At 36.1% G+C, this 23,452-nt stretch overlaps 1 pseudogene; it reads left to right on the top strand.

Moving 5' to 3' along the window:
* The first annotated feature begins 15,977 nt into the window (after positions 1-15,977).
* Positions 15,978-23,452, top strand: part of LOC109456959 (sorting nexin-19) — a 95,395-nt pseudogene continuing 87,920 nt past the window's right edge.

Genomic DNA, 23,452 nt, shown 5'->3' with positions numbered 1-23,452 from the left:
CAACATTATCTAAATGCTACAAAGTTATAAAATGGAAAACAGAAAATTTATAGTACTGACTGTACAATGAAAGCCAAAAAGGCAACGTGTACCTTGTAGAGGTAACCTGCAGGAACACCATGAGTAAGAGCGGAAACTGGCGGCTCCATGCTCACCCTGCAGAGCTGGCTCTGGACTTGCTCAGCAATTTCACCGAGAAACGAGCTTGGGTTATGGGTTTGTGTTACACGAGTACACGTAAAAATAGAACCATTTAAGGCAACTAACACCGGGTGTTTGACCCCAGAATTCAGAAGAGGACTTAAGCAGAGAGCAGGGCTAGGCCAACAAGGATGGAAGCTGCACAAAAGCCTGCCTTTTCCTGAAGGATCCTTCAGGCCACCAGACTGGCCTCAGGTCATCTGCAGATGGAAAATGTGCTACTAGGTTTGGTGCTCCGCCAGCTGGAGCCCTGCTATCCCTGCTGGCTTTACCATTGGACTGACTCTCCAAGACTGGACACATGGGAGCTTCTGACCTGGAAACTGGAGGGCATCTTCATAGGCACAACCTCGACCTCAAAATACTCTGCAGCTGGAACTCAGCCTCCAGAAGAAATGGCTCAATTGCTGCTTCCAAACCTGACACTGAGACTTTTCTTTCCTACCCATCCTCTGATGGCTTGAAAAGTGACAAAACTGAGTTGGATGCGGTATGAGTTACAGGGCCAGAGTTTCAGTGGCCCAGCTAGGGGTGGGAGTTGGAGCTAGAGCTCCTGTGGCTGCTGTACAGCCAGGCAGGGTTCCGCCCAGCAGCACAGCAGAAGGGTGGCCAGGCAGGAGAACTGTGCCATGGGGAGCCCAACCTTCTCCACATCTGCAGGGGTGACCTGGCACATGGGAAGCAGTGGCAACATTCTCCTGGGAGGGCTGCATCATCTGGGGATGTGGCCAGAGCAGGGTCCCGCCAGGAGGCACAACAGCACAGCACTGGCCATGACCTACTGGCCACCAGTTTATCCTCCATCTATATACTTCACCTTCTGGCCTTCACATGGGATCCCAAAGTCCACGCCTGGCGTTTGGATTGATGAGGGGTGTGGCCTTTCTGTAGGAATGCCAGAGCTTTAAATTTCCCACACGTGGAGAACAGCTCCACGATGTGTTTCTTGTCATATTCCTGGTGAGCCTCCCAATGGGGGTGGGTGGGTTCAGGGGAAGGGTTCGCCTTTTCCTCTCCTTTTCATCTCTTTTGAGTGGCTTAATTTGGAGTGGAAACGTGTCCTGTAGTCCTGTCTGTGCTAAGAAGGATTCGGAGAGCCAGAGAGCTGCTGGAGCGGTAGCTACAGGGAAGTGCTGGAGCCGGAGCTGGTCGCAGAGCTGGTGGGAGGCCTAGAGCCACTGCTCCCTTGGGAAGCACAGTACCCCTGTCAGGTTTTCTCCTGGCCACATCCTTCTCGCTCCAAGTCTTGGTGGCATCTTTCTCTGTAGAGTGTTCCTTGGTAGGAGAAGAAGCTCTAGTGCTGGACTTCGTGATATTTTCTTTGATTCCCAGCAAGTTCTCCTTCTTCTCTCCTGATAAATCCATTCTCTCTTCCAAGGTGTTCAGAGCGGCCATGGCAGCCTGACTTGTTGAATGCTCACTTACAACTTGAGTCTGAGAAGTGATTCCCAGTCGATTGCAGTTTATGCCAAAGTGCAGCAATGGTCCAGTCCAGGCGCCGGGCCTTGAGTGCCTGCAGGGTCTCCAGGATTGCAGTCTTGGGTCTCCAGCCAGGAGAGGGTTCCGGCAGCCTGACTGTGCCTCGTGAATAAATGGAGTGAGGCACCCTGTCTTAGCTCACAGGAGGTCCCACCACTTCATCCCAATGTTGTTTATTCCTTCAATCTTTTGGTTATTTGCCTTTATTTAGTATTCCATTCCATTTAGCATTTCTTTTGACTTCCTCTAACTTTGTGTATTGCTGTTATGTTTTAAGTTTTCATTCTAGGGATTACAAGAAGCACGCCTCATGATAATTAGCTTCCTTAATTAATTATAGTTTACTTAAAAGTAATACTGTCTACCTGCATTAGCTATTTATTTTAGCATAGCAAATTGCTCCGAAACTTAGCATTTTAAAATAATACATCTCTATTATCTCACAATTTCTGTGGATAAGGCAACTAGGCATTGATTGGCCAGTCTTGCAGGAAACTTATGAGTTGTCATTCTGGGCTGTAGTCATCTCAAAGCCAGATGAAGAAGGATCTCTTTCAAGCTCATTCACATAGTGTGGATGCATTCATTCTCGCAGTGTGAGCACTTGGTAGTACCTCCTTCTTCATTCATTATTGATCAAAGATTCAAGTTGTCTCAGCTTTTGCTACATGGACCTCAACCATAACATGACACCTTGTTCTATCAAAGGGAGCAAGTCAAGAAGACAATAGAAAAAGAGGGAGAAAAGACAGAAGGTGGTGGGTGTCACCATGATATTGTCAAGATTCTTGGTTTTTATTTCAAACATTCTTCAAAGATATCACTTGTTTTTCCACTGGTATAGATATAGTACAAATGGACTGCAGGCTCTCTAGTTCATCAGTTCTCCAAATCTGCTTTTAAATGAGCTAGCACATATTTCATCATGCTTCAGAAATTTATACTCACCAAAAATAATATCTAGTAGCTTTGAAAAATAAGTCAGTTTTTCATGGCAAGGGAGAGTGCCACATTGTTTTTTCCAACTTTGGGTAAATTGTCACAGCCTTCATTTACACTAACCCATTCCAGCATGAACTCTAAATCCAAAATATTTTCTTGCTGTTATCTAAATCAAGTATGGATGAGACTCCAGGTACAATTTATTTTGCAACAAAATTCCTCTCTATCTCTGAACCTGTAAAACCAGACATCAAGTTGTCTGCTTCTAAAATACAATTCTGTGGCAGGCATTGGATAGACATCCACATTCCAAAAGAAAGAAATTGGACGATAGGAGCCATGGGTCTCAAGCAGATCGCAAACATAGCAAGGCAAATTCCATAATATTTTAAGGCTAATGAATAATCTTCTTTGGCTCCAGGCTCTGTCCTCCAAGCCCAGTAATAAACTCAGTAGAAGCTAAAGAATATGTCAACAAAGTTGCACAATACAAGGTCAACACACAAAATCAGTAGTATTTCTATATACTAGTAATAGACAATCTGAAATTGTAATTAAGAAAATTGTTGTATTTATAGTAACAGCAAGACAATAAAATTATTGGAAATTAGTTTAACCAAGAACGTACAAAATTTGTACACTAAAAAATGTAGAAAATATTGCTGAAAGAAATTAAAGCATACTGAAATGAATGAAATATATATTGTATGTTAATGTATAGAAGAATTAATCTTGTATAACTACTTCCAAATTAATCTCCAGGTTTAGCTTATCTATTAAAATCTAAACAGCATTTTACTTTGTGTCTCTCTTTTTTTTTTAAATCAATGGAAAAGCTGCTGCAAAAATTCATATGGATTTGAAAGGGACCAAAATAACACAAACAATCTTGAAAAATATTTACCAAGTTGGAAAATTCACACTTTCTGATTTGCAAATTTACTACAAAACTTCAGTAATTAAATCAGTGTTGCCTGTCAGGATGCTGGAAATACAGGTCAAGGGAACATATCTGAGAACCTAGAAATAAATCCACAGCAAAATAATGAACTTGGACCATTACCTTATACCACATACAAAAGCGAACTCAAATGTACCAAAGACCTAAATCTAAGATATATATAGATATAGATATAGATATAGACATAGATATAGATATATATATAATGCATATATGTGTATATATATAATATGTATATATATATACATATTACATATAAATTGGACTTAGTTAAGATCAAACAACTTTTGCTCCTTTAAGATCACTATCAAGAGAATAAAAAATAGTCTACAGAATGGGAGGAAACACTTGCAAATCATATATCTAATAAGCATCTGGTATCCAAAGTATAGGAGTAACTCTCACAAGTCAACAACAAAAAGCCAAATCAATCCTATTCAAAAATGGACATAAGACTTGAAAATACTTTTCCTCCAAGAAGATAAATAAATGTCAGGCGACAATCACATGGATAGATGCTCAATGTCTTTAGCCACTAGAGAAATATAAACAAAAACAACAATGAGGTGTCATATCAGACCCACTAGGGTGGCTAGATTTAAAAAAAAGAAGAAAGGAAAATAACACTTGCTGGTGAGAATGTGGAAAACAAATAGAACTCTTGTACATTGCTAATGATAATATAAAATGGTATAGCTCTGTGGAAATAGTTTGTCAGGTCCTCAGTATATTAAAAATATAAGTAATAAAAGACTAATCTCCCTAACTATTCCAATGAATATATGCAGGAAAGAAATGATGTGTCAATAAATAAATAAATAAATAAATAAATAAATAAATAAATAACTGACTGACTCAGGAAATACACTGCAGTGAATATACTGAAAAGACTTAAAAACAGGTACTGAAGCAAAAACTTGTACATGAATGTTTATAAAAACACTGCTCACAGTAGCTAAAACTCACAACAACTGGAAACAATGCAAATATCCATCAACTGATACATTTATAAACAAAATATGGTATAGCCATACCATGCAATATTATTCAGCCACAGAAATGAATGAAATACTGATGCATATTACAACATAATGCATGAAAACATAATGCTAAGTAAAAGAAGCAAAACACCAAAGGCCACAAATTACATGATTCCACTTACATGAAATATACAGAATAGGAAAATTCATGGTAATGGAAAGATTAGTGTTTTCCACTGGCTAGGCATCATGGGACTATGGAATGATGCTTAATGGGTTCAGGTGGCTAGATTTAAAAAAAAGAAGAAAGGAAAATAACACTTGCTGGTGAGAATGTGGAAAACAAATAGAACTCTTGTACATTGCTAATGATAATATAAAATGGTATAGCTCTGTGGAAATAGTTTGTCAGGTCCTCAGTATATTAAAAATATAAGTAATAAAAGACTAATCTCCCTAACTATTCCAATGAATATATGCAGGAAAGAAATGATGTGTCTATAAATAAATAAATAAATAAATAAATAAATAAATAACTGACTGACTCAGGAAATACACTGCAGTGAATATACTGAAAAGACTTAAAAACAGGTACTGAAGCAAAAACTTGTACATGAATGTTTATAAAAACACTGCTCACAGTAGCTAAAACTCACAAAAACTGGAAACAATGCAAATATCCATCAACTGATACATTTATAAACAAAATATGGTATAGCCATACCATGCAATATTATTCAGCCACAGAAATGAATGAAATACTGATGCATATTACAACATAATGCATGAAAACATAATGCTAAGTAAAAGAAGCAAAACACCAAAGGCCACAAATTACATGATTCCACTTACATGAAATATACAGAATAGGAAAATTCATGGTAATGGAAAGATTAGTGTTTTCCACTGGCTAGGCATCATGGGACTATGGAATGATGCTTAATGGGTTCATTTTGGGGTGAAAGAAAAGTTCTGGAACTACATAGGGCTAATAGTTATATAACATTTCGAAAGTACTTAGTGTCATCGAATTGTACTTGTCAAAGTTGCTAAAATGGTAAATTGTGTGCTATGTGTATTCTTGCCTCAATGAAAAAATATGTACATAAAGAAATTTCACTACTAAATCCTCACTATAGTTGAAATTTTAAGAAAATATCTTTAGCTGAACGACAGTCAACTTACAATGTAAAAAAATGTAATACAGAGTTAAAACAATATGTAAAGGAGAATGTTATCTCTTAAAGCACATATTAAAACATAAAAAAGTTTTAAAAAAAATCCTAAATTTCTACATCAAGAGCCAAGAACAATTAATTAAATCCAAAGAAAAAATAAAAAAGAAAATAATAAAGGTAAGACAATAAACCAATAAAATAGATAAACAGTAACAAAAATTGATGAAGCCAAAATTCGTCAATTAAAAAAAATTATTAAAACTGATAAAGCTTTAGCAAACCTCATGAAGATAGAGAAACCCCAAATAACCTGTAGTAGAATAAAAGGACATCACTACAGATCCTCCAAGATTATGTCAATGTATTTGAAGATTTTTTATGAAATTGAAAAATTCCCTGATCACAAATAAAAATACACACAAAATGGAATATAAAAATTGCTATTGTTTTAAATTATAAGAAATTGACTATAATTAAAATATTTCTCATTCAGAAATAGATAATTTCACTGGTAAATTCTTTCAAAATTTGAGGAGAAAATAATTTGTCTATCAAAAACTTTTCTAGAAATTAGGAAGACATTCTGCTTAAATTTATTTTATGAGACTAGCATAATCTTGACATCAAAATTTACCAGATATTATGAGAAAAGTAGAAACACATCTCTCCAATGAAAATAAATACAAAAATCATTTCAAATATGAGCTATTTTGATACAGTGATATATTTAAAAAGGAGATAATTTATTATTAACTGCTGGAATGTTTTTTAAAAATGCAAGGTGGTTTAAAATTTGAATATTAATTAAATACAAAACATGGAGAAAAAAGAAAAATCACATGTACTTCAATAGAATGCATAAAACACTTTGATAACATTCATCATCACTTGCTTATCATAAAAGATTATCAACCAAAGAATAGATGGGGACTTCTGTAATTGAATTGAGTATCTGGGAAACAGTGTAAAGCAAAAATCATGTATAGGGTGAAATACTGAATATTGTTCCCTTAGAGGCAAGACAAGGGTATTCCTATAACTACTTGCATTCAATGTTTTGTGAGACAACTTGGCCACTAAAATATGATGAGGAAAAGCAAAAGAAAAGTTATACTGTGTGGAGTGAGAAAAAAAAATTGTCATAATTGCAGATTACATAATTGTGTACATAGAAACAGCTGCCGTCTGAAAAAATTACAAATTATTAGATACAATAAATGAGTTTAGCAATGAGCTAGTATACAAATGAGTTCAATACACAAAACTTAATTGCATTTCTACACATCAGCAATTAAAAATGAAATTAAAAATATCTCATACAAATGGCATTAGAAATATAAGCTATTAAAAAAAATGATGTGCAAGAATTCCACACAGAAAACTTGAAAACATTGCTAAGAATAATTTTCAAATAACTTACTAGAAAAGAATGTGATGTCTCTAAATTGGAATTTTAAATATTGTTAAGATTTCAATTTTCCCAAAATTTATCTGTAGCTTCAACAAATCCTTATAGAAATCCCATATTTTTTCTAGTGATTGACAGATGATTTTACAATTCATATGGAAATGGAAATGCTGAATATTAGTCAAAACAGTTTGAAGAAGAATATAACTGGAAATCTTGGTCTACTAGATTTCAAGACATTACAAGTTTACACTAATAAAATTATAATATCAATGCAAGGATAGACAAATAGAAAAATGGACAAAGACAGAAATTAGAAATCAAGAAATTGATCCTGTACATGTATAATCATTTACTATACAACAAAGTCACCATTTTAAGGCCAAGAGAAAAGAGTAGTTATTTGCACAAATCATGCCAGATCAACTGGTTATTAATATGAAAATTTTTAAAAATCTTGATTCTATACTTATACTCTACACAAAATCATTCCCAGCTATGTTGAAATAAATAAAAGTTCTGGAAAAGACAGGAAAGCATCTATATGACCACAGTGTTAGTTAAATCATTTCTTTAACTGGATACAATAATACTAATAATCATCAAATAAAATATTTTAAAATGCACTATTTTAAAATGTAAACTTTTTTTAATCAAAGACACTATAAAGCAACAGAAAAGGGAAGCCATAAACTGTATGCATATCCATAATACATATATCAAAAAATGACAAACTTTTTAATTTGATGTAAAAAATTATATCAAAGTGTAAGAAAAATATCAACTGCCCGTATTTTAATTAATTGAAGACTTGAACAAGCAATCCACACAAGTCAGTATTTAAATAGATAGTAATAGATGATAACTTTTTGCAACTAGTGGAATGGTTAAACCTGAAAAACAAACGAACAACTTTTATATTACAATTTAAAAAGGAAAATGAACAAAATCCAAGGTTGATAAAAATGTGAAACAACTAGGAACCTAATATAATACATAGCTACTTCCTCTATAAAACATAATTTTTATAAAACACATTTTAGCAATATAGTATAACATTAATATTACCATATTACCAGCAATCCCACGCCTAGAAATATAGCAAACCAAATAAGCACGAGTCAATCAAAAGATCTGAACAAAAATATTTATAGCTCCTAAATTATAATACCAACAAACTTTCAGTAAACTAAAAACCCATCAACAGAGCAGATACATAAATTGTAGTATATCTTTAAAATGAAATACTACACAGATTTGAAAAATAATGAACCAATCTATACACAATAGCATAGACAAATGTAATACATTATGATAAATATAATGATCCAAAAAATGAAGAAATATGTGATTCCTTTATGTGATGTTCAAAAACAAGCCATATCTTCTTGATGAAGATGTACTCATATATTCAAAACAATTCATAGATAGCAGAAAAATAATGCAAATTATTCTAAATTAAAGGAGGTAGTAACTAGGTGTATCATTGCTATTCTTCATGCAACCATCATTTGAGCATTTATAGGGGTTTTAAGCACCTGATTACACAAAACATTAATAGCTTGACAATGAGGTAATTAAATAAATTGGAACAATGGTGAGTAGTACAATTTGCAGTCAAGACCTTAAAAGGTAGCCCTGATCCCAGTTGGCAACAGCTGACAATATTAGATTTAAATCCTTATCTGTTCATGGTGCTTGTGGCAAAAATGGAATGTCCCTTAAGAGGTTCTGCAAGTTTAAGAAGCTTGGATGTTTCTGATTCTACCTGGAAAGAGGTATTTAACCAGACATAGCAAGAGGTATTAACTATGGCATAAACTCCTCCCTGGACTGCAAATAATCTAAGGCAACTGTATTTTCAAGGATTGCTGGAGCCAGGGAGTGTAAAGATATTTGTTGAGTTCTGATGGCTGTAGAGGCTGAGCAGGCTATTCTGTTAACTGTTCTGGGCAGATTCCACATCATTATATCTAATTGAGCAGTGCCAAGGCCAGTTCATGGGCTTGCAGAGGTGAAGTGGGAACTATTATGTATTTATGTATTTATGTATTTATTTATTTATTTTATTTTTTAACCATTTTTGCCCATTCTCTTGAATCTGATATAGTGTTATTACAGCTTCTAGATTAAGGTAGGTGCTCTAAAGGATCCAACTAATTGAATTTCTAGGTTCCAGAAATATTGCAGGTTTATGCAATAAGAAGCCTGTCTGCCAGAAAGTCATGTATGGTTCAAACATTTTCTGAATCAATGATTGAGAAGTTAAGACTAACTGCCAATGAAGACAGATTCTTCCCTAATTGTCAGATAACAGTTTGATCTTTTCTATCAAATTAAAATTCCTTAGTGAATATGGCCAAATCTCATTATTTTCCTGAATCCTCTACTAAAGTGTAGTGAACATGAGTACCATTTGGTGGATATATCTGGAAAAGGAAATTTTTTCTGCCTCAAAGAAAACACTAATCCATCACATGGTACACTTTAACTCCAATAACTTGATTTACAGAATCATTAACCTTTATAATTTCATTAAATGCTATCCATACTAATAGATATTTAAAATGTTGGGCTTATTCCCTCTGACATCACATGAATTCATTTCAATTTTAAATATTGGCATGAGGTAGAAAATGAGGAACTCATAAGGCAAGTAATCTTCAAAATACTGAACTCTACTCACTGCAATTAGCCCTGAGAGTGAAATAAGAAAAGTGAGAGCCTTAAGCTGGCAGACTGACTACTGTCGAGGTATTACTCCTTTATGAAAGAAATGTTCTTATATTTGAAATTACCCCTTTAATATTCAGTTTAAGGTGTTAGGAAAGGGACAACACACGTTTTAAACTTTTCATAAAGATTGTACACATTTTTTTTAGTCATCAATTTTATCTTACCTAGTTGCTCTAAGTCACTTCAATTGAAATACAGGTCCTTTCCTCTTGAATAACTAATTGATATCAGGGTTAAAAACCCTTCTAGCAAGATAAAAAATGATTCACATTTAAAATAATGCATGTTTCATAAACCAGCAGCACTTCATTCTACCAGGACTTAAAAATTTTGCTTCATTGACTGGTCAGAAATAAAAGAAAATGAATGTATGTCAAAAACAGCTCCTTGCACAAGGAAAATATGAAGATAAGGTCTTTATAATTAGTCAGAGGGTCTCCTTAATAAGGCAGGTTTGTACATTTCCAAATCAAGCCATATATTTTCCGATAATGATTTCAAAAGGAGACAATCGATGTTTACCAAAGGGAGTAGATTTCACATTAAGCAATACCAAGGGAAGGGCTTTAGGCCAAAGCATAATTAAGGTTTAAGAAGTTTTGCCAATTGAGTTTTCACTGTCTCATTGGTGTGTTCTACAAAGCCATAGGACTGTGGGTGATCAGCACAATGGAAATGTTGCAATTGGTCCATTTTTGGACACCTGGGATAGAAGCAGTGTTCTACAGTGGGTTTCCTAAATTGCTATGGGACTCTGGGGAATTTTCAAGCAGAGAAAAAACCTGTCTCAAAGTATTTTTGTTACTGTTGTGTCTCTGGCTCTTCATCATGAGAATGCTTCTCTCAAATAATAATAGATACAAATCATCACCAGTCCATTTTTATCCTTGAAAAGGGGGGCAATTGGATTGAAACTCACTTTTCAAGCCTCAAATAAGCCTAATCAGTTTCACTTCCCCTTTTCATAAAGAGCATTTCCCTTACTTTAGTTATCTATTTAATCGTGATAACATTTAAAGACTTTACCAGCAATTATAGAAATTTACATGGTTAGTCACAAAATTTAGCTTTTTTAATATTAAGACTATTTGGTTTACCCAAGCAATTAAAGACCTGATGATGCAGAGCACAGGAAATAATTTTAATAACACATGAAGTCTTTACTTTCCCATGATAATTTCTTATTAAGAACATACCAATAGTACAAGGAAAACTGTGTCCTTTACACAGGAAAGAAAAAAAGAACTCTAATTTTGCATCAGACCACTTCTGATATTCAAATTGACTTATTTAAATTTATTTTAATCTTATTTAGCTTGGTCATATATAAAATTACTTTCCCAAGATCCCTTTTCCACAAACCTTCTACAACTTTCCTTGTCCTCCGTACTTTGTGTTTATTAACTCACTCAGGAACAACCAACGTAGCTTAGAACAAACCATTTTCCTCCAGTTCCCTCAAAAATGCATTTCCATGTCTTAAACCTCCCTTCACTGAAAAGATGCATCATTTCCTTCCCAATAAGTTAGAATTTCTAAACTTTAGCAAAGTTAACGTGTAGTGACAACTAAAAGTACATAAACAGAATTCTTTATATTGGCATATTTATGAGTCTCTCTCATAACCTCTAGAAACACAGGTCTTTTATTGGCTAATATATTTCATAATTTTTAGAAATATATGCTTCCTCAATAAAGAATAAAAACATTTTCATTAACAGATTCAAATGTATCTGTTAGTTTCTCCATAATAAGTAGTCAATAGTAGATAAATGTAGACTTATTTAATAATTAATAATTAAGTATTTTATCTTACCTGGTAATGTTTTATATACTCAATGACTATAACTTGACTCATTTAACTTAACTTGGCTCTAAGGTTTCAAGTTACCAAAATATTTTGGAAACTATTTGCTGAAAAGTTCACCCACAAACTCTTATCTAGTTTATATGTAGTTAAATCATTTGTTTTTATAAATTATATTTAGATTGCTCCTGAAGATTTTATGAGATTTTAAAGCCATTCTCTTAAGTTATTTTTCTTGCTGACAAATTTTGTAAGAGAAAATGTGAGCTTTTTTGATTAATAAACCAGGTAAAATGAAAGCTGTATGTCCCCATTATTTTTCAGTGTTGATAATTAAAGGCATGACCATTTTAATTAAATCAATGACATTAAGCTAGATTTATTTACTAAAGATTAACCTTAGATTATGTGCACTTGAAAAGCATTTTGGTTAGTTTCTGATATTTCTCCAACTTGTATTAGCACACATTTTTAAAGTAAATTGAATAAGTTTCTGTTATAACCTAATTTTTAAATTACAAACCAATTTTGGCACTACTGGCCAGTGGTAGAAATATGCCATATCTATAATATACATACATAGACATCCATAGACAACAGACACACAGACAGTGATCTCACAGCTTTCATTTTACAATGCTAGCTTTTGTGACCCAGCACAATATAAAACTCAGATGAAAAACTGGATCCAAGATATGTTTCTAGCAGATGGACAAAGTTAAGATTTTGCTCAGATGTCCAAAGCTTTTGCATGCTGTAAGAATTCCTTTAAAATCAAAGAATAGTTACTATTGTCTCTGTGAGTTCTGAGATATTCTCCTTTAAGGATGCCCTTTAAGGTAGACTTATCGACAAAACCAAGCAAAAGATAGAAATAGAAAGCAAGTGTTCACATTATAGTTGTGTAGCTCAGAAAGTATAGGGAACAGCTTCAGAAGGCATGATTTCAAAGGAGCAGATTTTCCTAGAGGAAGATGTTGCCAAGGTGGAGACTGAGTGAACGATGGTGGTTGCCTCATGTCTGGAAACAAAGAAGATGAGGGATGGGAAGAAGCCTCAGACTCCGTATTAGGTATAAGTCATCTTGGGTTATTTTTGTTCAAACACCTACCCAACTGTAACTTTAAGAAAGGTTACCCACTTGCACTCACCTGATGAAGGCATCCCTTCGAGTGCACCTTAAGTGTGAGTGTCCTTGCAACCTTTATGACAGGTCTTAGTCCAAGCCTTATGGACAAGTTCCACCCACCGTATAGACCAAACTTGAATATGGATGAAGGTTTCTTTCCTTGGTCTGAAAAACGATATGGACCAAGCCCTAACCCAAATGAAGGTTAGTACCTTCTCTGAGGTACTCAGTATAGACAAGTGGAGATGAAATAACTGAAATCTGAACCTCCGACTTGTAAACAGAAGAAGACAGAAATCTTTGAATCTGAGTCTCTCACTCAGATGATATAGAAATATTGAGGAAAATTTTCCTTCATTGGCTGATGTGAGCTTTGGTCTGTTGGTTTTTGTTCCTTTATTTTTCCACACAAGATAATGCCAGTGAAGTTCCCTCCTGTGAGAGACTGCATGTTAAGTATTAGTTAGCTTTTACTTAGCGTTTATTCCCCCACATGAGAGACTGCATTTGGGGTTCCATCCTGTGAGAGACTGCATGTGAGGTATAGGTTAGCTTAGGGTTAAGAAAATTTCTCCCTTGTCTAGTTCCCAGCAGGAGAGATATAGGAAGATGTTGCTTTCTGTCTGTTTTGCCCACACCAGCAAATGAGGTGGAGAAGTTACTAAGTTATATCAGAATGACATGACACGCATGTTGCCAAGCTTTGGAAGGCCTTGAGCCAATGGTCCAAGGCAGGAACAGCCGGTGTTGTTTGTCCCAATGAACTGGACCCTCAGCCAGATAAGCAATATTCTTATCACAGTAACTGCCGGACCCTCCTGGAACTGGCCATTCCTGGAAGTGGAGACAGGAACAAGGAGCTTGGCTCTATGGTACATCTGAAAAAATATGTAAGACAGACCTCAGTTGGCAGTGTAATTTTCATAATTTTGTCATTTGTCATTGGTGATTCTTCATCATTCTAACATTTTGGAAACTTCCAGCAACATGCAGCTTACAACACCAGGAGAAGCCCTGACTTCCAGCTGAGAACCTGGTGAGGTCTGGCAGGTTACTGACCTCTCCAGTGTTTTTCCCCATGGTTAGCCTTCTTGAGAACTGTTAGCGTTTTGAAACTTGCATGCAGTTTGCAGCTTGCAGCATCAGGAGATGCCCTAACTTCCAGGAACAACAGCAGCAACAGCAACGGCAAAAGCAGCAACATTCTTGAGAACTTGTTAAAACTTTAGAAACTTGTATGCAGTTTGCAGCTTGCAGCATAAGAAGATGCCCTAACTTCCAGCAACAACAACAAGAGCAATGGCAACAGCAGCAACATTCTTGGGAATTAGGGAGACCTGCTGCAGACCTGGCAAGGTTTTGATTCCTGACCTTTCCACCTGTTTTTCCGATGTTTTGGGGAGTTTTGGTATCTACTGTAATAGTTGCTATCCTATAGAGTGTATTACTGCTTTTGGATACTGCTTATTGATGTTATTTGTGTATTTAGCCAAGTGATTTTTGATCAATAGTAAACATATGTTAGGATCTCTTATGTATACTCCTTTGACATGACATTGTTATCGATGTATATAGTCTTAACCACCTTTACTTTCTGTCATTAGTACATACTTTTAAGTAACTTTGTCTTTTGCTATTGCATATTGCTAAATAAATTGATTATATATATATATATATATATATATATATATATAATTTTATTTTATTTTTTTATTTTTTTTTTTTGCTAAATAAATGCATTATTCCTACTCTAGTGTGTACCTCCTCCTTTTTTCCCTCCGCTCGTCATTATAGATGAGTGGAAGCCAGCAAATAGGAAAAAGAAAAAAGAAAAAGATGCTCAAATAAAGGCCAGAACCTCAACCGAAGAGGAAGGTTAGGATCCAGGACTTACCACCAAAAACTGGAACGACAGCAGGAGATGGTAGTGATAGTCTCTTGCCAGTACCTGGCGTGAATCCATGGAGGTGCTGGGAACTGCAGGAGCGTCACTCTATAATCCCATTGCTGCCACCATTAATGTAAACCCAAATTAATGTTTAATATTCTTAATAAAGAATAAAAGCATGTATTTGATCAAAAAGGAGCTGCAACCCTGGAGACACAGATTCAGGTAACAATCTTAATTGTGTTCCACCAAAACAAAGGAGAGGCAGCTTTTTATAACAATGTACACACCCAGGTTCTCAATTAGGTCCGTTTTATGTAAATGAGGTATCCAAATTGTGTAGCTCTGATTGACAGAGCAGGTCTCACTCTGTAGATAGAAAGACAAAACCAGGGTTTTCCTGAAGTTGTTGACTCAGGCAGTATAAACAAGCAGAGGTATTGCAGGAAGTCAAGAGTTCAGTGTGAGGTTTTCTCAAGTATACCCAGTACACGATGATAGTTTGTCAGCACATGGCCGCTAGACTCTTATTATTTATAAAATCTGGTCCCTTTGTTGACCATGAGGAGTCCGTCTCAGCAGATAACTTCCTTCTCATCAAATGAATCTTTCCTCTGTGGGGTACAGACATACATGAGACTAGCTCAGTAGTTCTCAACCAGGGGCATTTTGGTCCTCAGTGAACATTTTGCAATTTCTGGAGATTTACTGATTGTCTTGACTGGGAGTGTTGCGGAAAAACGGTGAGGACCGAGAGACACAAACGGCACCCAGAAGGCAAGGAGAACTCAGCTTTATTACACTAGTGGGCTCAGTGGGATATTTCCCAAAGAACTGAGCACTGACTGAGGTCAGGGGCTTTACTTTATGGGGTCAGGCCTCCGGGTTGGGGGGAAATCTGGCCAGGGTGCCAGGGAGATCCGTCCCTAGCTGCTGTGATCCCTCAACTTTGTTTTGACAGGGAGGCCTCTAACCATAGTGCCTGCAGGAGTCATCTCTGATAAGGTATGGGAGGAGGAGGGGGCAGAGCTCCTAGGGGGAGCTTGCCGGGGACATCTCCAATAAGGGGGAGATTGAGCTCTTAGGGGGGGCCTGCAGGAAAAACCGTCTCAACATATTCCCTCCTGTTGATGAATGAAAGGGGAACCCCAAAAGATCATCATCTAAACAGAGAGTGACAGCCCCGCAGGGCAAGGGTGTGGGAGGCGGTTAGACGGGAGACGGCACCTTCGATGAAGTGGACAAGGGCAGCAAAGATGTATGGGCCGATGGCAGCAAGGAGGAAAATGGAGAGTAAGGGGGAGTCAGGAGGTCCAGGACTGAAAGCTAAACCCCCAGGAGGCGAGCTCCTCGCAGCAGTTCTATATGCGATCCCCGGAGCTCACGGACCCTGGTGGCAGGGATCCCAGGCTGGCCTACACAGCAGCAACATTCTTCTTGGAGGAAGAGAGAGGTCCCGCACTTTTCGGCCCTGCGCAGATCCAGGGCTCCCCAGCCCACGAGGGCGACTGCCGCCAGGCTGGAGAGTTGGGTCTGGAGTAACGTGAGTGAGTCCGCGACCAGTTCTAGGAGCAGAGCTTGCTACTGGCATTTAATCAGTCAAATCCCGGAGTGCTGCTAAACATCTTATAATGCACAGGACTGCCCTAGGACAAATAATTAACTGAATCAAAATGTAAATAATGCCAACGTTGAGAAACTGGATTAGATCAATCAGTGACCTTGAAGTAAGATGAAAGACACAATTTTGTAATCATGTCTGAGCAGACAGAAACAAAAACACAATGTACAAGACACAAAAATAACTAAACTTTCTGATTTCTCAACGACTTGAATGACTGCTACATTACCAATTACAGATCTAGTTCCACTCCATTCTTCTTGTCTAATAAATATCAATTATTGATATATACAATCATGGAATTGCCTCTCCTCCACCTGACATCACTCAGTTTAGAGGAAATTCTGCTTCTTGGAACTCTCTCACAAATCATGTAAAGTAAGCTCAAATCCTATAATACGCCCTTCCTACTACTGTCACTAAAAGGTGACATGGTTCCCTATAGTGTATGTTGTTCTTTGCTGCCCCAAGCAAAAGCCTAACTTTGAGTACCCATTTGTGTGTTCCTACTTTTGATCCTTAGCTGGTTACCACTTTCAGTTTCTGTGACTTTTAGAACGTTATATTTGTAAGAGAACCTTAAAGAGCAGCAGAATATGCCTCTTTGGCGTAGAATTATTTTTAGCTGATTATCGTGTGAAAGAGCAGAACAGGAGAAGCTCTGAAAACAAGTGGAAGTTACCCTCCTTTTATACAGGACATTTACATTTATAAAAGGAATTTACAAATTTACATTTGTGAAGATGTCTCTCATTCTGTACTAAAAACAGAAAGGTGGCTAAATCACAAGAAACTTACTAATGGATAAAGTGGGTGCTTAAATCTGCATAACAAATCTTACTCTACTCATCTCCCCATAAATGGTCTCCTGCATCTTTCTTTCTTTTGTCTTTAGCTGAAGATGACATCTAAGCTGCAGTCCTAAGCCACTTGCCAGAGCCCCTCTTTTTTCCCTGGGCATCTCCCATGTACACATGATGCTCAGTATACATGTTAGCACATTTTTGTTTGTAATCTGTCTATTATTATAGGGGTCTCAGCCAAGAACTCTGAAGAGTAGAGGGAAAATTATGTTTCCTCCCATGAAACATAAAGATTTTCTTCCAAATATGGAAAATGTCACGCAAGATGAGCTATATCTACAGCTGTTTGCCTAGAAAGAAAATGTATTCAATTACTCATCAAACCATCTGGACTGAATCTAGATGAATTAGTGGTTAATCAAAGAAAATATTAGGACTTTCCTTCCCATTACATTTGTTCCATTAGTTTAAGGTTTATACTTCTGAAGGGTACTTCTTGAGCAATGCTTTAATTACCTGTTTCTTGTTTGTCTCCAGATTAAAATGTTAGGTTCTTAAGGAAAACAACTGTGTTACATTTAATTTATCTTGTGCCTAACACAATGTTTAGCACAATTTAAGACATGAATAAACGTCTACTGTTATATTTTAGTTATAATTCTAGTTAAATGTTCATTTGTTACTCCCAGCAGTATTGTAAGTGCTTTACAGGCCAGAATATGTTAAACTTTATAGTGCCAAACATAGGGGTTTATTCTTTTAGGAGACAAATAAATTGTCCTGATTGACTTACATTTCTGTACAATTTCATGGTATAATTTACTATCATGCTGAAGAAATTAATGTGATGACATTTGATTGCAACCACAGGGAACTGGAAATTTAACAAGCCTCATCCTTAATTCACAATTTCATTAAGGAAATTGTTGAGCACTATATGTGCCACACTCTCCATTTGGACTCATAAGTTAGGAATGGAACCATAAATAGAAATATCATTGTCTTCAAAGACCTATGCATAATTTTATACGGGAGTGAGATATAAGCAAGTAAACTAAAAATCATAAATTAATAATGTATGCTAAAATAGTGTTAGTAACAATTTATATGGGAGAAAAAGTATGGTTCATTTAACCCAAGGAGGTAGGAATGTGCCAACCAGGAAGGGTCTTCTAGAGATGTTGACATGCCAGTTGAATTGTGGATAGTTGTTCTAAGTAAGCTAATAAAGAATAAGTTTGTGCATTCCAAGTAATGAAAAGTTACCTTCAAAGTCACAGAGATGATAAAGAGGGGATGGTACCTTTAGTAAAATGTTAACAGAGTTAAGTTTGATATATAAGGTGAAGGAGGGAGATGGGCTGGACAGTTAGGCAGAAATGAGATCACGATGGGCTATGTGCCATTTAAATATGTTGAATTATATCTGGAAGGCAAATTTTTACCTGTTTAATTGAAAGATTGTGCAAAGTCTCATGAGAACGCACTCTTCAAGTCCCATAAGCTAGACCTCTCCAACCCTTACTATTCAGCCTTCTTTCCTAGAAGTACTTATTTAGCTTCTGAATTTTCTTTTCTTTTTTTCTTTTTTTGTATATTGCCAGAGGGAATGAGACAATGTGGATCTTTCAGAATAAAATGCCAGGCATGCAGTTAAATTTCACAACAAATGTCCCATTTGGTGTTTCATTAGAGAGGAAGTATTACCTAAGATATTAATCTGATATAGTATGTTAATAGAGGGAGTGAAACAAACTAACAAAAACAAAAACCCAAAAGCCTCTTTTCAGATTCAGCAGTGAGTGACTCTGGGAACAGTATGATGGACCTTATTGAACACTAAGCAAAGTAAATAAGCTCATGATATTAAAGTCCCTTAGCTGTAAACCCAAATGCTCAAACTCCCAATTCGAGCAACATCACCCATTTGCTTCTGTTTTGTACACTAGTTTTATTACAGAATTCCTACAAGAGTGCTAAATTGTTGGGAGATTCCTTCATGCCTGACTTTCAACACTAATCTTTAGGCTATCAAATTGCCTAAATGAAGTACCATCAAATACTTTTAGGGTATCATATTGCCTAAATTATGCGCCATAAAATACCAACAAAAAATTAGACTTTAAACATAATTGCACCCTTGTATAACATGTAGAGAGAACTTTCTATATAACATGTTTTATATTTATTGCAAAGTTGCTGAAACATATTTCACATGATAGCTCACTTCTATTTGATTCAGGCAAAAAAAGAGCTAAGGGCTCTTTTCCTATTATGAGGAAAAGCCCAGAATGAGGATAGGAAATGCTTTCTGTTAACTAGTAAGATGGGCTGGGCTGAGCTGTGACTGTAGCAACAGCTTAATTATACTGACTTATCCTTTTATTGCTAAAGACCTAGTTATAGACTAAACTGTATTCCCCCAAAATTAACATGTTGAAGCCCTTATCTCCAGTGTGATTATATTTAAAGATAGGGCCCTTAAGGAGGTAATTAAGGTTACATGAGGTCATAAACGCGAGACCCTAATCCTATAGGATTAGTGTCCTTATAAGAAGAAGGAAAGACATGAGCTCTCTCTCTCTCTCTCTCTCTCTCTCTCTCTCTCTCTCTCTCTCTCTCTTTCTCTCTCTCTCTCTCCCCACACACCTACACAGAGGGAAAGCAATAAAGAAAGTGGTTATCTATAAGCTAGGAGGAGGATACTCACCAGATACCAACCATATTGGCGCCTTGATCTTGAACCTCACCTCTAGCACTGTGAGACAATAAGCGTCTGCTATTGCTTAAGCCACCCAGACTATGGCATTATGGCAGCCCTAGCATAATAACATTAACTTCTTCAGTGTGGGGCTGAGACAACTCAGGAAAAATGTTGGAATGATTTACAAAAACCCAGAAGGTATCATAAAGGACATGATTAAATATCTTTCTTTAGTCACTGCTGTAGGCAGCCTATAAGATGACCCCAATAATCCCCACATCCTAATGTTCACACTGTTGTATAATTCTACCCCACTTTGAGTGCTAAGTGGATCTACTGATTCATTTCTAATGAATAGAATGGGGCGGAGGTGATAAGATACCACTAGCTTAGGTTTGCTAGATTCAGCAAGCAATAATTAGAATGACCAGTTCAATTTAAATTTCAGGTAAGCAACATTTTTAGTATAAACATATCCCATGTAATATTTCAAATGTATTTATATTTAAAATGTTATTTATCTGAAATTCAAATTTAATTGGGTATCCTGTATCTGACAACTCTAAAGGAGCTCAACTAGAATATGAAAGAAATGATGGAATGTCACTTTCAAGCTGGTGTTACAAAAAGATTGTGCTTCCATCTTGGTTGCCCTCTCTCAGAGAGAAGTGAGTTGCTTTGCTTTGATATTCTCTACAAAGAGATTTTTTTGACAAGTAACTGAGAGATGCTTCTGGCCAACAGACACCAATAAATGGAGGCCTGGCAACAGCCATGTGAGGGAGCTTGAAAGTTGTTACTTCCCCACATCAGACTTGAGATGACTGCATCCCTGGCCAACATCTTCATTACAGCCTGCCTGAGTCAGAGAGGCCAGCTAAGCAATGCTCCTCATTCTGACCTGCAGATACAATGAGATAAGTACGTGATGTTTTGAGCTGCTAAACTTTGATTAATTTGTTGTGCCATAATAGATAATTAGTACAGTAACTGAGGCTTCCCAAATCAGTCATTTGATTTCTTGTTTTCTGAAAAGCAATGGGAAGACTCTGCAGAGATAACACCATGACACCCTGAACACGCTACTCCTCTGCTAGGACTCCCTGTTTCACTCCAATCCTTCCTCCTCTTTACTTGGTTCTACAACTTGTTATGCTTTTGCATACAGCTCAACTAGCACCTCTTCCAGGAAACTTTCCCTGAATTTGAAGGTCCTCCTTATACACATCCGTAACACACTTTACGTAGTCATATTGCATCTACTGCTATACTGTGTTGAAATTTCACTTCTTTCCCCTTTTGCTCTCTCACTGGTTGCAAGTTTTTGGCCTAACACTGTGCCTGGCATTTGGTAGATACAAACAAATCATTGATAAACAAGAAGGATACAAGCAACATTTAAAAGGAAATAAATAGTTTTGGCCAGACTCTCCCAGAGTTTTGAAGGAGGATGAATCCTAATTGTGTTCCTTCTGGTTAAAATATAAGGAACATTCATGGCTGAGCTGTCTGGGTGTGGAAGCTCTAGAAGGAGACTGGATTGAGTAGAGGACTAGGAGAAACCGCAAAGGGTGACTGCTTCAGCATTCCAGAAAGCTCAACTCAGAACATGAGGAGATGGTATATTTGGTCAAGAATATGAGCCAGATGGTCCTATACCGAAATCTGAGTCCTGCATCATAAGGCAATGTTGCCTTGAGAACATTTATTAAATTGTCTGTAGCTTGGCTTTCTCATCCTTAAAATAGAAGTAATGTGAAAAAAAAAAAGCTAATGCTTAGTAAGAGTTTAGAACATCCACAGAGTAGGCTAAATAAAAATTCCTATTATAAGGAACATTACATATATATATATATATATATATATATATATATATATATATATGAAATAGTATAAGGATGAACAGTGAGAAAGTAAAGAAACGGAATGGACTATGTCATCATAATAATAGTAATAGTCATGCAGCACTTGCTCTATATGGGGCATATGTTATGGACGTCACATGTATTAATTCAAGCCTCATACCTAACTCTGTAGTAAGTATACTTTCCTTCTTGGTATTGCAGATGATTTAGAAAAGCACAACATAATTAAGTATAATTTGTCCAAAGCCACAAAACTAGTAAATGTCAGAATTAGGACTTGACCCAACATAATCAAGATTTAGAGCCTGGGCTATTTACCACTTCACATACCCTGTCTCCCCTGAGTGGTCAGTTTCCATTTCCCAAAGACATTCTAACATATGCTGCCTGGTTATATATCTCATTCATCTCACCCTGCTAATAGGGCCTCACCCAGTTACACACTATCTTCTAGGCTCTGTACTTCTGTAACAATGTACATAAGTATGATTTAGGGTCTTATAGGCAAAAGAGGAGAACATAGGGACAACTATTGATCTCAGTAAACTCATTACTTTCAAGAGTTAAAGGAAATATCTATCTGATCATTAGCTTACTGCTAAGCTAACTGATTGGAGAATTCAATGGGCATACATGATTAAGAATACACATATTAGTTCAGAAGCAAGCAAACTACAAAATCAATAACAACTCAACAACAAATGATAGCAGCAACAATCCCTAAGGCGAGAGAAGAATTTGATTTCCATATATATTTCAAGTATCATATAAAATGTTTAATTGTTAATAAAAATTATATAGTTTGCAAAAAAAAAAATGACAAAATTAAAAGTATGGACCACACACAGGAAATAAAACCTATCAATTGAAATTGTCCTCGAGAAAGCCAGTACTTTGGACTTACTGCAACACAGCTTTACATCAGTTATATTAAATATGCTTCAAGAGCTAAAGGGAATAATGTATAAATAATTTTAAAAATGTGTAAGAATGATGTCTTAAAAATAGAGAATATAAATAAAAACAGAGATTGTTTTTCAAAAAATCAGAAATTCTGGAGTTAAAGAGTACAACACAGAAAAGAAAAAATCAGTAGAGGGACTTATCAGAAGACTTGACCAGGCAGGAAAAAAAAAAAAAAAAATCAGTAAACTTGAAGATACGTAAACTGAGATTAACCAGTCTAAAGAACAGAATAAAGGTAAATGACCAGCACAGAGTTTCAAGATATGTGGGATGCCATGGAGCATATCAATATACACATAATGGAAGCCCAGGAAAAAGAGAGAAGACAGGGAGGAGCTGAAAAAATATTTAAAGAAAGAATGGCCAAAAAACCCCACCCTCTATATTTGAGGAACAATAATCTATAGATCCAAGAAGCTCAACACTCCAAGTAGTATAAACTGGGAACTATCCACACCTAGGTACATCATGAAAAAACTGTCCAAAGCAAAAAACTCAGAGAATTTTAGAAGCATCAAGAAGAAAATGACGTACCACATACACATCATCTTCAATACAATTAAGAGCTAATTTCTCACCAAAACCATGAAGCTAGGAAGCAATAGGAAGACACTTTAAGAGTGGAGAAAGAAAAATTGTCAACCAAGAATTTTATATCTCCCAAACTACCTTTCAAAAATGTAGGCTAATTTAGGACTTTCCAGATTAAAAACAAACAAAAAACTGAGAGACTAATGAAAAACAAACAAAACAAAAAAATTGAGAGAATCCGTCACTAGTGAAA

This window comes from Rhinolophus sinicus, linkage group LG01 (assembly GCF_036562045.2).
Source record: "Rhinolophus sinicus isolate RSC01 linkage group LG01, ASM3656204v1, whole genome shotgun sequence".
Lineage (NCBI taxonomy): Eukaryota > Metazoa > Chordata > Mammalia > Chiroptera > Rhinolophidae > Rhinolophus > Rhinolophus sinicus.
The sequence above is the reverse complement of the archived record's forward strand: the minus strand, read 5'-3'. Positions and strand labels throughout refer to the sequence as shown.